Source organism: Nyctereutes procyonoides, unplaced genomic scaffold (genome assembly GCF_905146905.1).
Source record: "Nyctereutes procyonoides isolate TBG_1078 unplaced genomic scaffold, NYPRO_anot_genome, whole genome shotgun sequence".
Lineage (NCBI taxonomy): Eukaryota > Metazoa > Chordata > Mammalia > Carnivora > Canidae > Nyctereutes > Nyctereutes procyonoides.
The window spans coordinates 10066845-10089807 of NW_026575128.1; positions in this window are offsets into that span (position 1 = coordinate 10066845).

A 22963-nucleotide genomic window follows, 5' to 3' on the forward strand; every position below is an offset into this window, starting at 1 on the left:
TTCAATTTCCTCCCTGGTTATTGGCCTGTTCAGGTTTTCTACTTCTTCCTGTTCCAGTTTTGGTACTTTGTGGTTTTCCAGAACTGCGTCCATTTCTTCTAGATTACCTAATTTATTGGCATATAGCTGCTCATAATAGGTTTTTAAAATCATTTGAATTTCCTTGGTCTCCATTTGCATTTGTGATTTTATTAATTTGAGTCTTTTCTCTTTTCTTTTTAATAAGGCTGGCTAATGGTTTATCTATCTTATTAATTCTTCAAAGTACCAACTCCTGGTTTTGTTGACCTGTTCTACAGTTCTTCTGGTCTCTATTTCATTGAGTTCTGCTCGGATCTTTATTAACTCTCTTCTTCTGCTTGGTGTAGGTTTTATTTGCTGTTCTTTCTCCAGTTTCTTTAGGTGTGAGATTAGCTTGTGTATTTGAGTTTTTTTCCAATTTTTTGATGGATGCTTGTATTGCAATATATTTCCCTCTTAGGACTGCTTTTGCTGTATCCCAAAGATTTTGAATGGTTGTATCTTCATTTTCATTAGTTTTCACGAATCTTTAATTCTTCTCTAATTTCCTGGTTGGCCCATTCATCTTTTAGCAGGATGCTCTTTAACCTCCACATGTTTGAATTTCTTCAAAATTTCTTCTTATGATTGAATTCAAGTTTCAAAGCATTATGGTCTGAAAATATGCAGGGGACAATCCCAATCTTTTTTTAAAAAATTTTTTAATTGGAGTTCAATTTGCCAACATATAGCATAACACCCAGTGCTCATTCCCACCAAGTGCCCCCCTCAGTGCCAATCACCCAGTCACCCCAACTTCCTGCCCACCTCCCTTTCCACTACCCCTTCTTCACTTCCCAGAGTTAGGTGTCTGTCAAGTTTTGTCATCCTCACTGGTATTTGCACTCATTTTCTCTCCTTTCCCTTTATTCCCTTTCATTAATTTTTATATTCCAAAAATGAGACCATATAATGTTTGTCCTTCTCCAATTGACTTATTTCACTCAGCATAATACCCTCCAGTTCCATCCACATCAAAGCAAATGATAGGTATTTGTCATTTCTAATGGCTGAGTAATATTCCATTGTATACATAGACCACATCTTCTTTATCCATTCATCTTTTGATGGACACCAAGACTCCTTCCACAGTTTGGCTATTGTGGAAATTACTGCTATAAACTGAGAATCTCAATCTTTTGGTATCAGTTGAGATCTGATTTGTGACCCAGTATGTGGTCCATTCTGGAGAAAGTTCCATGTGCACTTGAGAAGAATGTGTTTTTAGTTGCAATCGGATGCAAAGTTCTGAATATATCTGTAAAATCCATCTGTTCCAGTGTATCATTTAAAGCTCTTGTTTCTTTGGAGATGTTGTGCTTAGAACATCTATCATTTGCAGAAAGTGCAGTGTTGACGTCTACTACTATTAGTGTATTATTATCTAAGTATGTCTTTACTTTGGTTATTAATTGATATACTTGGCAGGTCCCACATTAGGGGCATAAATATTCATGATTGTTAGGTCCTCTTGTTGGATAGACCCTTTAAGTATGATATGGTGTCCCTCTTCATCTCTTACTATAGTCTTTGGCATAAACTTTAATTTATCTGTTATGTGGATTGCTACCCCAGCTTTCTTTTGAGGGCCATTTGAATGGCAAATGGTTCTTCAACCTTTCATTTTCAGGCTGTAGGTGTCCTTAGGTCTCAAATGAGTCTCTTGTAGACAGCAAATAGATAGGTCTCACTTTTTTATCCAGTCTGAAGCCCTGCATCTTTTGATGGGATCATTTAACCTATTCATGTTCAGAATTACTATTGAAAGATATGAATGTAGTGTCATCATAATACCTACTCAGACCTTGTTTTTGTGGATTATTTCTTTGGGCTTCCTCTTTCTTTTACAGGGTCTCCTTAATATTTCTTGCAGAACTGGTTTGGTGATCACATACTCTATCAGTTTCTGCCTATCTTGGAAGCTCTTTCTCTCTCCTTCTATTCTGAATGAGAGCCTTGTTGGATAGAGTATTCTTGGCTGTATGTTCTTCTCCTTTAGGACCCTGAATATATCCTGCTACCCCTTTCTGGCCTGCCAGGTCTTTGTGGAGAGATCTGCTGTTAATCTAATATTTCTCCCCATATAAGTTAGGGATCTCTTGTCTCTTGCTGCTTTAAGGATCTTCTCTTTATCTTTGGAATTTGCAAGTTTCACTATTAAATGTTGAGGTGTTGAACAGTTTTTATTGATTTTAGGAGGGGATCTCTCTATCTCCTGATCTGAATGCTTATTTCCCTCCCCAAATTAGGGAAGTTCTCAGCTATGATTTGTTCAAATATGCTTTCTGGCCCTCTATCCCTGTCAATGCTCTCTGGAAACCCAATTAAACATAGATTTTTCCTTCCGAGGCGGTCATTTATTTCCCTTAAAATTTCCTCATGGTCTTTTAATTGTTTTTCTCTTTTTTCCTCAGCTTCCTTCCTTGCCATCAACTTGTCTTCTATGTCACTCACTCTTTCTTCTACCTCATTAACCCTCGTTGTTAGGACCTACAGTTTGGATTGCATCTCATTTAATTGATTTTTAATTTCTGCCTGATTAGATCTAAATTCTGCAGTCATGAAGTCTCTTGATTCCTTAACGCTTTTTTTTCCAGAGCCACCAGTAGCTTTATAACTGTGCTTCTGAATTGGCTTTCTGACATGGAATTGTAATCCAAATTCTGTAACTCTGGCAGAGAGTACTGTTTCTGATTCTTTCTTTTGTGGTGAGTTCTTCTTTCTTGTCATTTTTCTCAGTGCAGAGTGGCTGTATGAGTGGGTTGAGTTAAGAATATCAACCATGACCTAAAAATTTCAATTTCACCCTAGATGATTCTGATGAGGTTAGCGACCAGAAACTGAAAACAAAGATCAGGGATCCCTGGGTGGCACAGCGGTTTGGCGCCTGCCTTTGGCCCACGGCGCGATCCTGGAGACCCAGGATCGAATCCCACATCGGGCTCCCGGTGCATGGAGCCTGTTTCTCCCTCTGCCTGTGTCTCTGCCTCTCTCTCTCTCTCTCTCTGTGTGACTATCATAAATAAATAAAAATTTAAAAAAACAAAAAAAAGTGAAAACAAAGATCAGAACGAAATAAAACAAAAGGAGCTGAAAACTGAAAAACAAGTTTTAAAACAAAGTAGTAAAAAATAAAAGTCAAGAATCCCAAAGAATATAGAAAAAAAAAGAAAGAAAAAAAAGGGGGGACTGGGAGATGGTAGTGATAGTGATGAAGTTGTAGTGGAGGGAGAATGTAGTCCTCCTGAGGGGTCCTAGAGGGTGATCCTCTTGTTTTTGAGTATATTAAGTTCTGTGTGTTAGATGATGCTCAGTCTGAAATTTATGTAAACCAGAAATTAAAAAAAAAAACAGGAATACTTGTAGAGGGCCCCAACATTGACCACCAAAACATAATGGTATAGAAGAGGGGGGAAGAATGGGAATGAGGAGTCTCACAGAATGAACCAGCACAGTATATCATTTGGTTCTGGGTGCATGCTGGTCATGTATTAACTTCCACCATTGTAGAACAAAATGAGGCAGAGAAAACAACACAAAACAAGAAAAATAGATCTTGTATATCTCCCCAAATTAAGTTGAGTATGTTGAAGGGAATCTAGAAGTGGAAAATATATCTAGGACCTGTAATTGTAGAAACATGAAAGTCAAAAAGGAAGAATATTAAAAATGAAGAGGTGGTAAGATATAGTTAAGGTGGGAAAAGAGAAAAAAATTGGAAATTTACAGTCTGATATAAAAACGAGTTGTACTGGAATAAGGGGAAAAAAATACAGGAGTGGACCCTCTGGTTCAATATACTGTAAATCCCTCGATTTCCCCTGGAGCTTTCCAGCGCTGCTTGGTCAAGTGCCAGCTTGTGTGTGTGTGTGGGGAGCTGCTGTGCTGATTCTCAGGTGTGTGCACCTGCGGAGCTGCCCACCACCACCCCCGTGCCGGGTGCCGGGCTCAGTGGGGGCTGTTGACCCCCTGAGGCCCCTGTTCCCTGGTGGCCCCACCTCTCCCAGGCACAGGGTGACACCAGGAGGAACACCACCACTGGCGGGGCCAGGTCTCCGCCCGTGAGTCAGCTCCCCCAGTAACCACCGTAGCTCCCAGTCCGCACTGCCCTGGGTGCTCGCGCCGGGGCGCTGACCTGCACAGCTGGGGGCGCCCGGGGGCAGGAGCGTCCTTGCTGTCCTGGGCCCTCCCCGCCCTGCCCAGCCCGGGGGGAGCGCAGGGTCCTGGGCTGTGTGCCCCTGAGGTCCGGGGCCTGCGCTGCTGGAATCGCGCTCTCGGGGCCGTGGCTCCAAAGGCAGCAGGGCGCAGCCCCCTCTGCCCAGAGCTCCCCGACCCACCGGCTTCTCCCCAAGGCCCCGCCGGGGCTCTCAGCCCTTTACGGAGCTCGGCCGAGGTGTGGGCGGCTCTGCCCCAGCACCCCTCCTCTCCTAGTGACCCCGGGAGACCGAGGCCCCCCCGCCCCCCGCGGTGCTGCCCGGTTCCCTGCTGAGGGCCTTCCCTGGGGCTGGGGATCCAGTGCGGGTTTTGAAAGTTCCCGCTTCTCGGGGGCGGGGCTCTCCTGTCCTGGGGCTCCGCCCCCTCAGCCCTGCTCCGAGCGGCCCCTCCCCCACTCGATTCCATTATATTGTTTTTTTTTTTAAGATTTTATTTATTTATTCATTCATGATAGTCACAGAGAGGCAGAGACACAGGCAGAGGGAGAAGCAGGCTCCATGCAGGGGGCCCGACGTGGGACTCGATCCCGGGTCCCCAGGATCGCGCCCTGGGCCGAAGGCAGGCGCCAAACCGCTGCGCCACCCACCCCGCATTTCCTTTTTTAAAAACATTTATTTATTTGACAGAGGCAGAGAGAGTGCATGAACACAAGCCACACAGAAGGCAGAGGGAAAAGTATGTCTCCTCTGAAGATCAGGGAGCCTGATGCGAGGCTTGATCCCAGGAACCCAGGACGATGACCTGAGCCAGAGAAAGGAACTTAATCAACTGAGCCACCCAAGCACCCCTGATTCTGCATTTCTAACAAACTTTCAGGTGATGCCAGTGCCTCTGGTCCATTGACAACATTTTGGGTAGCAGGTTTTAGTGTATGTGAATTCTAATCCATGTTTGACTATCAATTACAATTTTTTAAAAATATTTATTTATTTATTCATGATAGAGAGAGAGAGAGGCAGAGACATAGGCAGAAGGAGAATCAGGCTCCATGTCAGGAGCCTGACGTGGGACTCGATCCCGGGACTCCAGGATCCCGCTCTGGGCCAAAGGCAGGCGCCAAACCGCTGAGCCACTCAGGGATCCCCCTCGATTACAATTTTTTCAACCATACTGTGGCTTTGGTAGTGCTTCCCCAAATACACGCTGGGGAAATAGAGGAAATGTCTCATCACCTTTCTGAGGTGTAGTGGTTGAAGTTCCTGCCTTAGAGTTAGTTGTTTTTTGTAAACAAGAAGTCAAATGCAACAATATATGTCTAAACAACCAAAATACTAGAACCCTATGTTGACAGATGCAACATTACTTAAAAGAGATTAACTGCCTTCTCCTTGAGGCCCCTCATAGAGTTCCCAGCACAGTTAGGTTTTATAAATAGTGTTTGAATGAAGGAATGAGCTTAATTATATAATAATCTCTAGCATTTGAATACTTTTTATAGATTTAAAGCTCTGGTACTCAAATTTTAGTATGTATAAAACATACCTGGGAAAGTAGCTGAAATGTAGATTCTTGGACTCTGCCCTCAGAAATTCTGATTCTGGGAAGTGGAATTCAAGAATCTGTATTTTTAACAGACATTCAGTTGATTCTAAATTAGGTGTCTCTAGACCACATATTGAGCAACACTAGTTTTAAATTGAAAAAGATTACCACAACCTATAGTAAGAAATACCTTCCACAGTGTGATCCAGTTCACACACATGCTTGTATACATACATATCTGAAAGAAAAATTTCATAAAATAATACTGACCCTTACTATGGGTCCTACCTATGTGTCAAATCATAGCCTGCTATTTTCTATTTTATTCAATTTCATTACAAAAACATTGCCCACAACCAGCCATATTGATTTTACACCATTTATCTCATTTAACCTTCATATCAGTGCTGCAAGGTAAGTACTCTTAACTGAATCTTCTTATTTAGAAATGTAACCTTGGGGAGATTAATGCCTGATGTTACACATTGAGTAACGGACAGAGATAGAATTCAAACTCAGAATGCCTGGCCTTAAATGGTCATGATCCGCCCTCATAGTCATACAAACATCCTGAAAAAGCCCAGCAACCCTCCCATTCCAGAGTGCATTCAGACAACCCTGTGATGTCCCCAGTTGAATCCCATCACCTTTGAATACCAATTTGAAATTTCTAAGAGGAAAAGAATTTGACTCAACTTGGACCAGGTGTGAACTCTGATCCATTCTGCTGCAGTCAAAAGCTGCTAAGGGTGGGGCTACCTAGTACAGTCATGTATTCCTACAGTAAGGGTTGAAGCTGGAAGAAAGTGATTTCAAAGAAAAGGCAAAGGGCTTGGCAGTCACATAGAAACACATTTACTATATCTACATTCCTCCTTATTTGAGCAAGGGGATTTTCATCTCCCTTTCCAGGTAGGTCCTCACTGCAGCATCATACCAGGAGAAACTAGAACAGTATAATCCATGTCTCCATCTCCCAACCCCTGCCAAACTCTTTCCCTCCTTACTTCCTTAAATGCACAGCAGGGATAGTCCTGGAAGTTCCCACCTGAGGCAAAGGAATGCCAAAATGAAAGGGGCATCTCCGTCAGTCTTTGAGACTAAGGACAGTGACCAAGTTTCTAGGTCAATAAAGATCTTAGGAGATTCAACAGTAGCTGATTCTCCTCTGTGTTTGAGTTTGTCACTCTTGTCCCTTTTTTCCTTGGGTCTCAGCAGCAGGTTTTTGCATAAGATTCTGAAAACCTGACATTGTTACACAATTTAAACTTCCCTAGTTCCAAGACACTATTTTAACCTGAGAAATTGCAAAATTTCTCTCAAAAGTTGTTGAATAAAGAAAAAAAGGATTAATAGCATTCTTAAAAAGTATTCAAAATAGAAAATTAAGGGGTGCTTGAATGACTCAGTTGATTAAGTATCTAACTCTTGGTTTTGGCTTGCATCATAATCTCGGGGTTGTGGGATCAGGCCCCAAGTCAGACTCTGTGCTCAGTGGGGAGTCTGCTTTGGGTTCTCTCTCTCTCTCCCTCTCCCTCTGCTCCTCCCATGCTCTCATGCTCTCTCTCTAAAAATAAATAAATAAATCTTTTTTAAAAAATAGAAAATTGGGCAGCCTGGGTGGCTCAGCGGTTTAGCGCCCACTTTCGGCCCAGGGCGTGATCCCAGAGTCCCGGGATCGAGTCCCACATCAGGCTCCCCGCAGGGAGCCTGCTTCTCCCTCTGCCTGTGTCTCTGCCTCTCTCTCTCTCTGTGTGTCTTTCATGAATAAATAAATAAAATCTTAAAAAAAACTTTATAAAAAATAAAAATAGAAAATTAATGAGACAGCTCTCTAACACATGTTCCTTTCTTCTATTAATGTAGACACATGCCTCTTATGAAGACCAGCTATGGAAGTTTCAATGATGCCAAGAAACATAAGACTAAATAAAACAAAAGGTAATAAAAGCATATAGAATTTTTAAATATCTAAATCCTTTTTGGACTAATCAGAGTGCTTTTATTCAAATCCTTTGCTTCCTTCCCACTCCTAAGGAAGATCAACAGTTTCTTTGATTAAAATAAGTGTGAAATGTTTTTTTAAGAGTATTTTTAAGATTTTTGTTTTTTTTAATAAAGATTTAATTAATTTATTTGAGAGAGAGAGAGTGCAAGAGAGAGAGCGTGAGCAGTTGGGGACTGAGAAGCAGGCTCCAGGGAGCCTGATGTGAGACTAAATCCCAGGACTCTGGGATCATGATCTGAGCTGAAGTTAGATGCTTAACTGACTGAGCCACCTAGGCACCCTAGGATTTTGTTTTCTGTTATTTTCAATATTCTTAAAAGTCTTGAAGTTTTCCTCTCTTTGATATGGAAAAATAAAGATTGATTTTTGACTTGACTTATAAATAGAGTTTAATAATGTTTACTTCTAATTAAACTCTAAAATGTTATTAAATAAAAACAATCAGTAAACCCTAACTCAACAAATATTTTCCTTTCCTTCCTATTCCCTTCAAGTCTTTATATACTGTGTTTGTATAAAGATAATCCTGGGGAATATAAAATGTATTTTTTTTCCTCTTAATGACAACAGCAACAAAATAGTAGTTTCTTTTGCAAAAGTTTTATTAACTTGTGCACATTCATTTTAAATATTATTTCTATGTCTCTTGGGTATAGCAATCATGCTCATAGTCTTTTACCTGGAAGCATTTTAATATGTATTATCTGATAGGTATTAATTAAAATAACTATTATTTTAACATTCATTTGTTCATTATTATTCATATTTACCTGAATGAAGATAGCGTCTACATCCCACCAGAGTCATGCCAAAAGTCAACACAATGAGTATCTAAAAAATAATACACATTTCCAGTTTCAATTGGTAAGCGCTTTAAACAAATACTACTATTACATTAATAAATGAATACTGTGAGTTCTGTTTAGAAAATAATGCCTTAGGAGAAAAAAAAATGTTTCACACACAAAAAAATTAACAAACTAAATAAAAACTCTTTTAGAAGGGAGGAGGTAAAGATACCATTGAATTCTATCTTAATGGTGGATGGGGAGAGGAAATAATTGTATTTAAAGGTAGACCTGAGCCAAAAGTTGAAAGTATTCAAAATACCCTTTAAAATGCCAAATCAGAGAGGAGGGGGACCAAGACGGCTAAATAAGAAGACCCTAAACTCACCTCATTCCATGGATACAACTAGGTAACACATCAGTGTAAACAGCCCAGAAACTGACCTGAACTGCCAGAACCACCTCCACAACTAAAGATAGTGAAGAAGCCACATTGAAGAGGGTAGGAAGTGCAGACGCAGTGGGTAGTGAACTGGACAGAGAGCCAAATGGAACCAAGGCAGGAGGAAGCTGTAATGTGGAGAAGGAAGAGAAACAAGTTATCACACCGAGAAGAGGGGAAGACAACTCCCCAAAACTTTTGGCTTTCAAAATTAGAAGGGTGGGGGCACCTGGGTGGCTCAGTAGATTAAATGTCCAACTCTTGGTTTCGACTTAGGTCATATTCTCATGGGTTGTGAGGTTGAGTCCTACATTGGGCTCTGTACTCAGCATGGAGTCTGCTTGAGATTTGTTCCGTCTGTCTCTCCCCTTACTCTCTCTCTCTCTCTTAGATGAATAAATAAATATTTAAGAAAAAGAAAATTAGAAGGGTCAAATCTCATGAGTGCTTACAACCAGGGAGACTTTAAAGCCTGGAATTTTAAAAATCAGGGCTCTCTCTCTCCGGGAGAGCCCAGAAGGATATAGAAAGATGAGTCCCTGCCCTTAAAGAAATAACATGATTAAACAGCCTCAGAGATACAACATAGAAATAGCAGTTTGAAAACCACCTGGGGCACATGGGAGGTAGAATTATTTACACACTTAAAAGCTCAGCCTGAGGGGCAGGGTTCCCTGAGGGACTTTCCCAGGAACAGGCACCATTTCCCTCTCCCAATCCCCAGTGTAAACACATAGCCACTGCAAGGACCAGCAAAGTGCCAACATTCACTATCTGACCTTCTGACAACAAACTCGTCCTCTCCCCAACATGTCCCCCACCCCAAGCTATGGCAGATCTACCCTTTTCAGTCATATTTGCTTCAATCCAGGTCCTGCAGCTGCACCCCTCCCTCAGAAGACTGGAGTAAACCTTGCCAAGACTGCAGTTCCCAGGTCAGTGGGCCTTGTGGATGACTGAGACCTATTTTGTTAAAATTGTGTGCCCTATCCATACAGCCCTGCTCCCAAGAGCTTCAGAAAGTCTCATTTCAAAAGTAGACCTGAGTGTACCTTGTTAAAATGGTACACTACTCTGGCTGTGGATCAAACACTCCCCCCTACCAGCCACAGAAGGCTGGACTGGGGGAGGATGACTGGACTGAAGGAAAAAGTGGCCAGAACTCAACAGTAGGGCACATGCAACACACAGAGGGGACATTCTGAAGAATCAGGTCCTGGTGAACAGAGGATACTGCACTGTAGGACACCAAAGGACCTTTTCTTTATAAGCCCATTGCTTTCAATAGCAAGAGATATACCTGACTTTTCTAACAAAGAGAAACACAAAGTGTTAGACAAAATGAGGAGACAGACGAATATGTCCCGAATGAAAGAAGAAGACCAAACCACAGCAAGAGACCTACATGAAATGGATATGTTATATGCCTGAAATCGAACTCCAATAAAAAAATACAAAAAAGAAATAAAATAGTTTCCATACACATACATATGTGTGTATACACACATCAATATTGCTGAGTTTCAGTATTTCATCAGCTTAGAGGAATAATGTTATCTGTGGGGAGATTAAAAACCACTAGTGCTTATATATGTATTACTGGTTTTAGTAAGTCTTTTTCATTCACTGCATACTGTGCATTAAAATTGCTGGTGTGGGGGACACCTGGGTGGCTCAGTGGTTGAACATCTAACTTTGGCTCAGGTCGTGATCCTGGGGTCCTAGGAGAGTCCCATATAGGGCTCCCTTCAGGGAGCCTGCTTCTCCCTCTGCCTGTCTCTCCGCCTCTCTCTCTGTCTCATGAATAAATAAATAAAATCTTAAAAACAAAAAAGCAAAACAAAACAAAAAGTAATATGCCTGGGCAATCCCTGGGTTGCTCAGCAGTTTAGTGCCTGCCTTTGGCCTGGGGCATGATCCTGGAGTCCTGGGATCGAGTCCCAGATCGGGCTCCCTGTGAGGAGCCTGCTTCTCCCTCTGCCTGTGTCTCTGCCTCTCTCTCTCTCTCTCTCTCTCTCTCTCTGCGTGTACCTTGTTAAAATGGCACACTCCACTCTGGCTGTGGATCAAACACTCCCCCTACCAGCCACAAAAGGCTGGGCTGGAGAAGGATGACTGGACTGAAGGAAAAAGTGGCCAGGACTCAACATAAAGATACTCACTGGACTTGAGTTCAAGGCTCACATTTTAAAAAATTAAAATAAGAAAAGATATTCACCTTGACAAATGAGCACAGCACATCAATGAGATCCTTAAAAAAGAGATAGAGAACATAAAAAAGAACCCATCAGAGATGAAGAACAAAATAAATGAAATTAAAAATATATAGAATAAATAGCAAGCTAGAAGAAGTAGAGAAATGAATTAGTGACCTGGAGGATAGAGTAATAGAAAGTAATCAAGCTGAGCATATGAGAGAAAATAATTACACAAAATGAGAATGGACCTAGGGAACTCAGTGAATCTATCAAGCATAATTACATTTGTATTATAGGAATCCCAGCAGGAGGGCATAATGGCTGAAAATTTCTCTAATCTGGGGAAGGAAACAAATACAGAGAGCACAGAGAGCAGAGAGCCCCCAGCAAAATCTACCCAAGGAGTTCCACATCAAGACATATAGTAATTAAAATGGCAGAAAGTAGTGATAGAGAATTTTAAAAGCAAAAATAGAAAAGAAGACAGTTACATACAAGGGAACTAATTACTTAGTTTGCTAGCTTGTACTCACATCAACCTATTAACAATTTGCATTAAAAATTTGTCTATGGGCGCCAGGTTGGCTCTGTTGGTAAAGCTTGGGACTCTTGGGACTCTTTTTTTTTATATATATATAAACTTATTTTTTATTGATGTTCAATTTGCCAACCTATAGAATAACACCCAGTGCTAATCCCATCAAGTGCCCCCCTCAGTGCCCATCACCCAGTCACCCCACCCCCTGCCCACCTCCCCTTCCACCACCCCTTGTTCGTTTCGACTATTGGGACTCTTGAGTCCCATGTTGGGTATAGAGATTACTTAAAAATTTTTTTTTAATCTCAACCCAAATGTCCATAAACTGATGACTGAATAAACAAAAATGTGGTATATGTACACAATAGGATACTATTCAGCAATAAAAAGGAATGAAAGACTGTTATACACTCTGACATGGATGAACCTTGTAAACGTTAATCTAAGTGGAAAAAGCTAATCACAGGAGATCACATATTGTTTGATTACATTAACATAAAATGTCCAGAATAAGCAAATGTAGAGAGACAATGGGGTGCCGGGTGACTCAGTTGGTTAAATGTCTGCCTTCAGCCCAGGTCATGAGCCCAGGGTCCTGTGATGGTGCCCTGCATTGGGATCCCTGCTCAGCAAGTAGTCTGCTTCTCCTTCTCCCTCTCCCTCCACTCCTACCCGTCTTGTGCTCTCCCTCTGTCATGTTCTTACTCTGTCTCAAATAAATAAATAAAATCTTAAAATACATACGTATACACATATATTTTTTATTTTTATTTATTTATTTTTGCCTGGGTCTAGTGATGGTAGGGGGAGAAATGGGAGTGACTACTAATAGAAATGGGATTTCTTTTAGAGTTACGAAAATATTCGAAAATAGTTTGTGGTTATGGTTGGAGAGTTGAGTTACATACTTAAATGGGTGATTTATATTATATATGAATTATATATCCAGAAATCTACAGTACGTAAAACAAAAACAACCCATCTCCCATCAGCTCCTGTGTCACTCAAAGCATACACAAACACAGATGCACCATCTGTGAATACAATCCTACTTGTTCAGGTCATGATTCACTGCCTTTTGGGAACCTTCCCTGACCTCCAGGCTGAGTTAGGGATTACTCAACAATCCCACATTCCTCTCTTCTGGTATTGCAGCACACTTCACATACTGCATTTGTACTGCTGCATGCGAGCCTCCCTGGGGATAGAGTCAGACATAGTCTTACTTGAAGAGCTCAACTATAGCATAGCACTGAAGGACAAGATCAAAGCTAGAAGCTGTTTGGTGAACAAAGAAAAAAGGGTAGTCAATTCTAACATGGGTTGGGATGGGATTGAAGTGTAATGAGAAAGGCATCCTTGAGATGTTTAAGAATCAGTTGTATCTTGAAGGATGAATCAGACTTGGACAGGTGGACATTGAAGCAAAGTTAGGAACATCACACTGGGAACCATGCAAGTGACCAGGAGTCAGAATCCTCAGGTCTGCCCTGTGTAACAGTTGGAAAATTCCTGCTCCTTGCTAGGCTTCAGTTTCCCGGAAGTGAAAGGGGGATATTTGCTTGGGTGGTATCTGATAATTTTGCTACTATGCTGAGCTCACAGAGTCTTATATTCCCCTATATTATTTCATTGATTCAGCCAATATTTATTGACTCCCTATCATGTGGCATTGAGAATGCAATGAAGGTACAACTTAAGGCATTTTTATGCAGCTGGGGTGAGTGTTATCAAGGTCAAGTGTAAACCGCTGTGATAGTAACAAGGGGATGTGCCCAACTGAGAAGGAGGAACACCCTGTGGCATTTGAACGGAGATCTGAAGGATGAGCAAAATGGGTGTATCCCATTCCAGATAGAGGGGGATAACACACAGAAAGATCAAGGTCATGAGGAATGAGGCTCAGTTGAGGGGCTAAAAGGAGCCAAGTGACACAGCAGTGGAATTAGGAATGGGGCTGGAATGGGAGTGGTAATATCACCAAGAGCCTTGCAAATCACCCAAAGAACTTTGATCTTTATCTTAAGAATAATGAGATGTGGATCAGTTTTTAGAAACCAAGGCTGGGCATTAACTGTGTTGATACCTGAGATAAGGTATATGTATTAGTAAATGTAACATGAGGACATATAATATAAAAATACTAATGCTAATAATAGTATTAGAGGTATCAGTGTAAATAAATAGATACACACACAAACACACCATGCATATACATACATACTAATACCTCTAATTGCAACCCAATATAACATCACATCACAGGGGTTTTTCTTTTCTTCTGCAGTTCTACTCTGCATGAAAGTCAGCTAAGTCTCCTCTATGGAAGTGCTATTTGAGATGAAATCAGAATAATATTTAAGAGCCAGACATATAAATTCTAGAATCAGATCATTACAAGTGGAGAGAACAAGTACAAAGGCCTACAGCAGAAATAAGTGTGGTGTGTTGGAGAAATGGAATGGCCAGGTTGGCTGGAACGTACTGTTTCAAACCAAGTCAATGAGACAGGAAGCAGTTGCCTCACACAAAGCTGTATACGGTAGTAAGGAGTTTGGAATGTATTTTAGCACAGCAGAAGGACATCGGCAGTTTTTGAAAAGGGGATTACAGTAATCTGATTTATATTTCAAAAATTTACTGGATGTTGTATAGAGAATGAATTGTTCAAGGTCAAGAGAGAAAAAGCAGGGAGAAAATTATGACACTTGTGACAATGTAAGCAAGATAATATGAAGACTAAGTGTAGCTACAGATAAGGTATAAGAGAATAAATCCAAGGGATATTTTGGAGGATGAGCTAATAGGAATATTTCTGAATTCTCAAATGGTTATTATACATCTACTATGTGCTATGCATTGTGGTAAGTCGTGGGGATAGAGACATTAAGAAGAGACAAGCCCTATTTGTAAGGAGCTCATAATCTAGTGGTGAAGGGGACAGATATATGAATAATCTTAATGTAGTGTGATGAACACGTAGCCATAGAGTTAACAGTAACATCAATTGAATCCAGTACTAGAAAAACTGTCAAGTACAGAGGAAGAGGGAATTCACTGTGCCTGAATGCTGAAAGTGGTTATGGAAGACTTTATAGAGGACGTAGAGAACTGTCTTTTTTTCCAGTTTGTTGAGATATAATTGACACTGTGTAAGTTTAAGGTATACAACATGTTGATTTGATACACATATATATTGCAAAATGATTACCACCATAGTGTTAGCTAATACCTCAACCATGTCCCATATTACCATTTCTTTTTTGTGATGATATTTAAAATCTACTCTCTTAGCAACTTCCAAATATGTAATGCAGCATGATTAACTACAATCATCATGCTGTACATTACATCCTCAGAACTTATTCTTATAACTAGAAGTTTGAACCTTTTGACCATGAAGAACTGTCTTCTAAAGATAAAAGAGTGCAGGATAAAATAGACATAGGTAAATGAAACAGCCTGATGAATTCTAGAAATGCTTAAGATGACTAGATCTAGAATTTAAGAATGGGCTTAATGTCAGATGGAAGCAGTTGAGGGGTTTTAAGTGAGATGAGATAATATTAGATTTGCATTTATGAAATATCACTCTGGTTTATTGGAAAGAAGATAGATTTGAGAAATAAGTTGATTTCCTCACTTTTTGGAAGAAGTTTCCATACTACAGAGGTGGGAAGGGGAATTCGATTTGGTGATTTTTTTTAATTCCAGTATAATTAATGTACAGTAATATATTAGTTTCAGATGTACAACACAGTGATTTGACAGTTCCATATATTACTCAGTGCTCTTCAAGATTAGTGTATTTTTAATTCCCTTCACCTATTTCCCCCACCCACCCTCACCTCCCCATCTGTTTGTTCTCTATAGTTACCAGTGTGTTTTTTAGTTTATCTCTTTTCTCCCCTCCTTTGTTTGCTGTTTTGTTTCTTACATTCTACATATGAGTGAAATCATATGGTATTTGTCTTTCTCTGAATGGCTTATTTCACTTAGCATTATGCTCTCTAGATCCATTCAGGTTGTTGTAAATGGCAAGATTTCATTATTTTTATGACTGAATAATATTCCATTGTATGTGTGTATATATATATGTATATGTATCACTTCTTCTTTATCCATTCTGATGGGCACTTGGGCTGTTTCCATAGTTTGGCTAATGGAAATAATGCTGCAATAAACAGAGGGATGCATAATTCCCTTCAAATTAGTGTTTTCGTATTCTTTGGGTAAATACCCAGTAGAGCAATTACTGGATCATAGGCTAGCTCTATTTATAATTTCTTGAGAAACCTCCATACTGTCTTCCAAACTCACTGAACCAGTTTGCAATCCCATCAACAGTGCAAAAGGGTTCCTTTTTCTCCACATCTTCACCAACTCTTGGTGCTTCTTGTGCTTTTGGGTTCAGCCAATCTGACAGGTGTGAGGTGGTATCTCATTGTGGTTTTGATTTGCATTTCCCTGACAATCATTGGTGTGAAGCATCTTTTCATATGTCTGTTGGCCATCTGGATGTCTTCTTTGGAGAAATGTCTGTTCATGTCTTCTGCCTATTTTTAATTGTATTGTTATTTAATTGGATTATATATCCTTGTCACTAACCGTTTATCAGCTATCTCATTTGCAAATATCTTCTCCCATTCAGCAGGTTACTTTAGTTTTATTGGCTGTTTATTTTGCTGTGCAGAAGCTTTTTACTTTGATGTAGTCTCAATAGCTTATTTTTGCTTTTATTTAACTTGCCTCAGGAGACATATCTGACATTGCTACAGCCAATGTCAGAGAAATTACTGCCTGTCTTCTAGGATTTTTATTATTTCAGGTTTCACATTTAAGTCTTTAATCCATATTGAGTTTGATCTGGTGAATGGTATAAGAAAGTGGTCCAGTTTCATTCTTTTACGTATGGCTGTCCAGTTTTCCCAACACCGGTTTCTGAAGAACTGCCTTTTTCCCATTGCATATTCTTTCCTACTTTGTTGAAGATTAATTGGCACTATAATCATGGGTTTATTTCTGGGCTCTTTATTCTGTTTTATTGATCTATGTGTCTATTTTTGTGCCAATAATATACTGTTTTGATTACCACAGATTTGTAGTATATCTTAATATCTGGGATTGTTATATTTCCAGTTTGTTTTTCTTTCCCAAGCTTGCATTGGCTATTTGGGGTCTTCTGTGGTTTCATACAAATTTTAGGATTATTTTGTTCTAGTTCTGTGAAAAATGCTATTGGTATTTTGATAGGGATTGCATTAAATTTGTACATTGCTTTGGGTAACAGAGAGATTTTAACAATATTTCTTCTTTCCGTCCATGAGCATGGACTCTTTCCATTTGTCTGTGTCCTCTTCAATTTCTTTCATCAACGTTTTATGGTTTTTCTTTCATCTCCTTGGTTAAATTGATTTTCAGGTATCTTACTATTTTTGGTGCAATTGTAAATGGGATTGTTTTCTTAATTACTCTTTCTGTAACTTCATTATTAGTGTATGGAAATGCAACAGATTTCTGTATATTTGATTTTGTACTCTGTGACTGTACTGAATTCATTAATTGGTTTTAGTAGTGTTTTTTAAAATAGAGTCGTTAGGGTTTTAAAAATATATAGTATCAAATAAATAATGAATGAATGAAATAAATAAATAAATAAAATATAGTATCATGTCATTTGCAAATAATGAGAGTTTTACTTCTTCCTTAGCAATTTGGACACCTATTTCTTTTTGTTGTCTGATTTATTTGGCTAGGATTTCCAGTACTATATTGAATAAATGCGGTAAGGGTGGACATCTTTGTCTTGTTCCTGATCTGAGAGGAAAATCTCTCACTTTTTTGTTTGTTTTTACCACTGAGGATGTTAGCTGTGGGGTTTTCATATATGGCCTTTATTACATTGAGGTATGTTCCTTCTGCTTTATTGAGGGTTTTTTTTTAAATTTTTATTTATTTATGATAGTCACACACACAGAGAGAGAGAGGCAGAGACACAGGCAGAGGGAGAAGCAGGCTCCATGCACCGGGAGCCCGACGTGGGATTTGATCCCAGGTCTCCAGGATTGCACCCTGGGCCAAAGGCAGGCGCCAAACTGCTGCGCCACCCAGGGATCCCTAGGGATTTTATCATGAAACAATTTTGTACTTTGTCAAATGCTTTTTCTGCATATGTTGAAATGATGTTATGGTTTTTATCCTTTTGTTGATATGATGTATTATGTTGATTGATTTGTGAATATTGAACCACCTTTGCATCCTGGTGATCTTGTTGAGGTGAGGAGACAGTGTAGTTTCAGGAGGTGGCAGGAGCTACTATTAGTAAGGCAGGATGCCAGGGAGGAGGAAATGCACAAAGAGCAAGCTTTGGAGGTTTGCAGATCCCCGGAATCTTTGGTTGAATATTGATCTGTGCATGCAAATGAGGAAACCACCTGAGGCTGGGAAAGAATGCTAGAAAGCAGTAGGCCATATAATGCCCAGAGCTCACCCAGGGCTGGGAATATTTTGTGTGCAAAGCCAGAGTGAGAAGACATCATAATACACAAGGAATCAGAGTTCTCAGAAGAGAACCTAATACTATATTAGGCCTACATATACTAAAGGCTGATACGCATGCAACCTAACACATCTTTAAAAATTTTTTTTTAGAAAATATCAATATTTGTTTATCCTGGGAGTTCACATATGACTTTTTAGGTTTTTCATGGTACTTATGTGGATTTTAACATACAAGCATATGCAAAGCAGATATTTTCCCCCAAAGAACACAAGTTTTATTGCTTTCCAGTTTTGGGTTTTTTTTTTTTTAATCTCTAGGCTGTTGATGAAGATATTATCATGATCTTTTTTTTTTAAGATTTTATTTATTCATTCATGAGAGACACACAGAGAGAGAGGCAAAGACAATGGCAGAGGGAGAAGCAGGCTCCCTGCATGGAGCCTGACGTGGGACTCGATCCCAGAACCCCAGGATCACGACCTGAGTCGAAGGCAGACGCTCAACCACTGAGCCACCCAGGCACCCCCATCATGATCTTTAAGAGCATTTGACCGTTTCTTGAAGCCATAAAACTTAATGCAGTAGCTTTGAGAGATGCTTTTGTTTTGTCTAGTTTATTTCCAACTTTGTGGCAGTAAAACTGAAAAATAAAACTGTATATGTTTAACGTATACAACATGATGATATATGCACACATTGTAAAACTTTACAATTAAGTCAATCAACACTTCCATCACCTTACATAGTTACTTTTTTTGAGTGTGTGACAAAAGCTTAAGATCTACTCTCTTAGCAAATTCCAAGTATACAATACAGTATTGTTAACTCTAGTCACTACCTTGTACATCAGATCCTCAGGACTTACTCATCTTATGCTTGAAAATATGTACCCATTGACTAATATCTTCCCATTTTTCCCAATTTCTAGCTCCTGGCAATGGTCATTCTACTCTCTGTTTCTGTAAATGCAATTTTTAAAAAAAGATTTCACTATAAGTGATACCACATAGTATTTGTCTTTGGCTTATCTCACTTAGCGTAATGCCTTCAACATTCCAGTGTGTGTGTGTGTGTGTGTGTGTGTGTGTGTGTGTGTTTATCCATTCATTCATTGATGAATAGGTTGTTTCTAAATTTTGGCTATTGTAAAAAATGCTGCAAGGAACATAGGGGTACAGAAATCTCTTCAAGATATTGATTTTGTTTCTCTCAGAATATGTCCAGAAGTAGAACTGCTAGAAAATATGGTAGCACTTTTAACCTTTTTAAAAAAGATTTTATTTGTTCATAAGAGACACACAGAGAGAGAGGCAGAGAAGCAGGCTCCATGCAGGGAGCCCGATGTGGGACTCAATCCCGTACTCCAGGATCATGCCCTGAGCCGAAGGCAGATGCTTAACTGCTGACCCACCCAGGCATCCCAGTTCTTTTAATCTTTTGAGGAACAGCCATACTATTTTCCAGGATGGCTGTAATAATTTACATTCCCACCAAGTATTCCCTTTTGTCCATGTCCTTGCCAGCACTTGTTATTTCTTGTGTTTTTTATTTTAGCCATTCTAACAGGTGTGAGGTGACATCTGTGACATCTTGTGGCTTTGATTTGCATTTCCTTGATGATTAGTGATTTTGAGCACCTTTTTATGTACCTGTTAGCTATTTGTATGTCTTTGGAAAAATTTCTCTTCAGTTCCTCTGCCATGGTTCATTCTTGAACTGTTTCGTGTATATGTGGAAATCCAAGGTATCTAGGGGCAAAACAACAGCTGGAGAGCTGAAAGAGCTAAGCAGGCACTTCAGTTATTCTCTATCACAGTGGAGACAGATTTAACCTATAAAAGCTTACTTGATTTAAATAAGAGGAAAAGCTCTAAGTCTGATAGTTTTATTGACTTGAATCATCGCTATATGAAGTATATGGTTTCTCAACTACTTCCCAGATTTGAGCTAGTGAATCTTTTAGATAAAAGATGGCCTTTGAGGAAGGGCCCAGCTGCTCTGCTGAAAATTACATTGCAAATTTTATTACACTGTAAATCTTCCTTTCAGGCTTTTCTCCAAATATTTGTATCCATTTGCCAGTGTGAGAGTGCATTGGGCTAAGGGAAATAACCAGATAAAAAGTAGATTACCAGATACTGGTTGTGAACTGACACTAATTCCTGGAGACTTAAAATGTCACAGTGATCCACTGGTCAAAATAGGAGCCTATGGAGGTGAGGTCATCAATGTAGTTTTAGTTTGGTCCATCTTAGTGAGCCCAGTGGATTCCAAGCCCAACCCATGCTTATCAACTCCAGTCTTAGAAAGCATACTTGGAATAGGCATACTTAGCAAGTGGCAAAATCTCCACATTGGTTCCCTAATCCATGGGATGAAGGTGATTATGGTAGCAAAAATCAAGTGGGACCCACTAGAACTGTTTCTCCTTCCCAAAATAATAAACCAAAAGCAATACACATAGAGAGATTAGAGGTTAATGCCACTTGAAGGATTCAGGAGTCGTGATTCTTGTTATATCTCTTCTCAAGTTGTCTATTTGTCTTGTGCAGAAGACAGATAAATCTTAGTAAATGAAATGGATTGTTTTAAATTACTTAATCAGGTAGTCCTTCTAATTATAGCTACTGTTTCTGATGTTGTTTCATTGATGGAGCAAATCAATACTTTTTAGTGTATCTGCTATCCACCTATTCCTCTGGCAAATACTTTTTTTCTTTATTCCTGTTAGCATGGACCACAAGATGTAGTTTTATTTCATCTCTAAGGGTCAGCACTACCTTCACTGTTCTACTGCAGGGCTACATTATCTAACTCTCTGTCATAATATCTAGTATAAATGGGCTTTAATCTTCATCCTACACAAATGGACACCACAGGACATCTGTGATATCACACTGACTGGACATGGTGAGCAAGCATTAGTAACTACGCTAGATAATTTGATAAGATATATGCATGCCAGAGGGTGGAAATAAATTCCATGAAACTCATGGGCCTGTTGCCTCAATAAAATTACTAAGCATCCAGTGGTCTGGAGCATGTCTGAATATCCCAAGGTGAAGGACTAGTTGTTGCATCTGATACTTTTAAACACTAGAAAAGAGGCACAATGCATATTGGGCTCCTTTGTATAAGGGAGGTAACATATACTTCATTTGGATGTGCTACTCGGACCCACTTACTGAGTAACCTGAAAGAAGTTCCAGTTCTGAGTAAGGCCTGGTAGAAAGCTCTGCAACAGATCTAGGCTGCTAAGATAGTTGTCCTGCCACTTGCGCCATCTGGCCCAGGAGATCCGTGCTATGTGAAGTGTTTGGAGCAAATAGATATACTCTCTGGAGACGCTAGTAGGCAACTCTAGGTTAAGGAGAGTCTATAGGATTCTAAACAAAACTGTTACACCTGCCAATAATTATTCTTTTGGAAACATCCTCTGGCTTACTATTAGACTAGAAGGGACTTAACATGCGACCGTGGCCACCAACTTAGTTTTGAGTTCAACTGTTCACCATGAACTGGTGTTGTCTGATTTGCTAAGCCACAAAGTTAGGCATACAGATCTACACTCAATTACAAATGGCCTTAGGATGTATAAAATTAAATTTGAGCAGATTCTTAAGGCACAAAGAAACTATATGAGAAAATAGTTAAGATACCTGTGGCTCCTACTACTGCCACATGGTCTTCTCTCTCTCAACACATATCTAATGGCATCAAGTATAGTTATTTATCACTGGTTGACTGAGAAAGAATATACTTGATCCTGCTTTTCAGATAGTTCTACATGGTATTCCAGCATCATCTCAAAGTTCACAGCTGGAGTCTAGAGCCCTGCTCATGCATGGCTTTGATAGGCAGTGGTGAAAGTCTCAGTAGGCATAACTTTGAGCAGTCAACTAGTTGTATAGCCTGGAAGGAAAATGTTTAGAGGTGTAGATTTTTGCTGATTCACTGGAGTGGGTAATGGTTTGGCTGAATGGTTGGGGACTTGTAAAGAATACAATTGGAAAATCAGTGACAAGAAGTCTAGGAAAGATATATGTAGGTAAGTTTCTCTGAATGGACACAGAATATGAATATAAATGAGTCTCATGCAAATGCTCCCCAAAGAGCAATATGAGAAGAAATGTTATTAAGTGGACAAGATGATCTATTCCATGGGTGTCGGTCTCTTTCAAAAGCCTCCTTGCTACTGCTATAAACTGTCATTTGTCACTGACTCAAGAGACATGAAACTATTGAAGGCTAACTTGTCAGAGGGCATGAATGGTAAAATCTCATATTTTTCACCGTTCTGGAAAATAAGATTGTTTTAGACTGGTGTAATTTCTTTTTTCAATAATTTTTAAAAAATCTTATTTATTCATGAGAGACACACAGAGAGAGAGGCAGAGACACAGGCAGAGGGAGATGCAGGCTCCGTGTCAGGGAGCCTGACATGGAACTCAATCCTTGGTCTCCAGGATCATGCCCTGAGCTGAAGGTGGCGCTAAACCGCTGAGCCACCCGGGCTGCTGGAAGACTGGTGTAATTTCATATGTACTATTCATCAGTCTTTTCATGAGAAACACAGAGAGAGAGGCAGAGACACAGGCAGAGGGAGAAGCAGGCTCCCCCTGGGGAGCTTGATGTGGTATTCAATCCCAGGACCCCAGGATCACGACCTGAGATGAAGGCAGATGCTCAACCGTTGAGCCACCCAGGGATCCCTCATTAGTCTTTTCAAA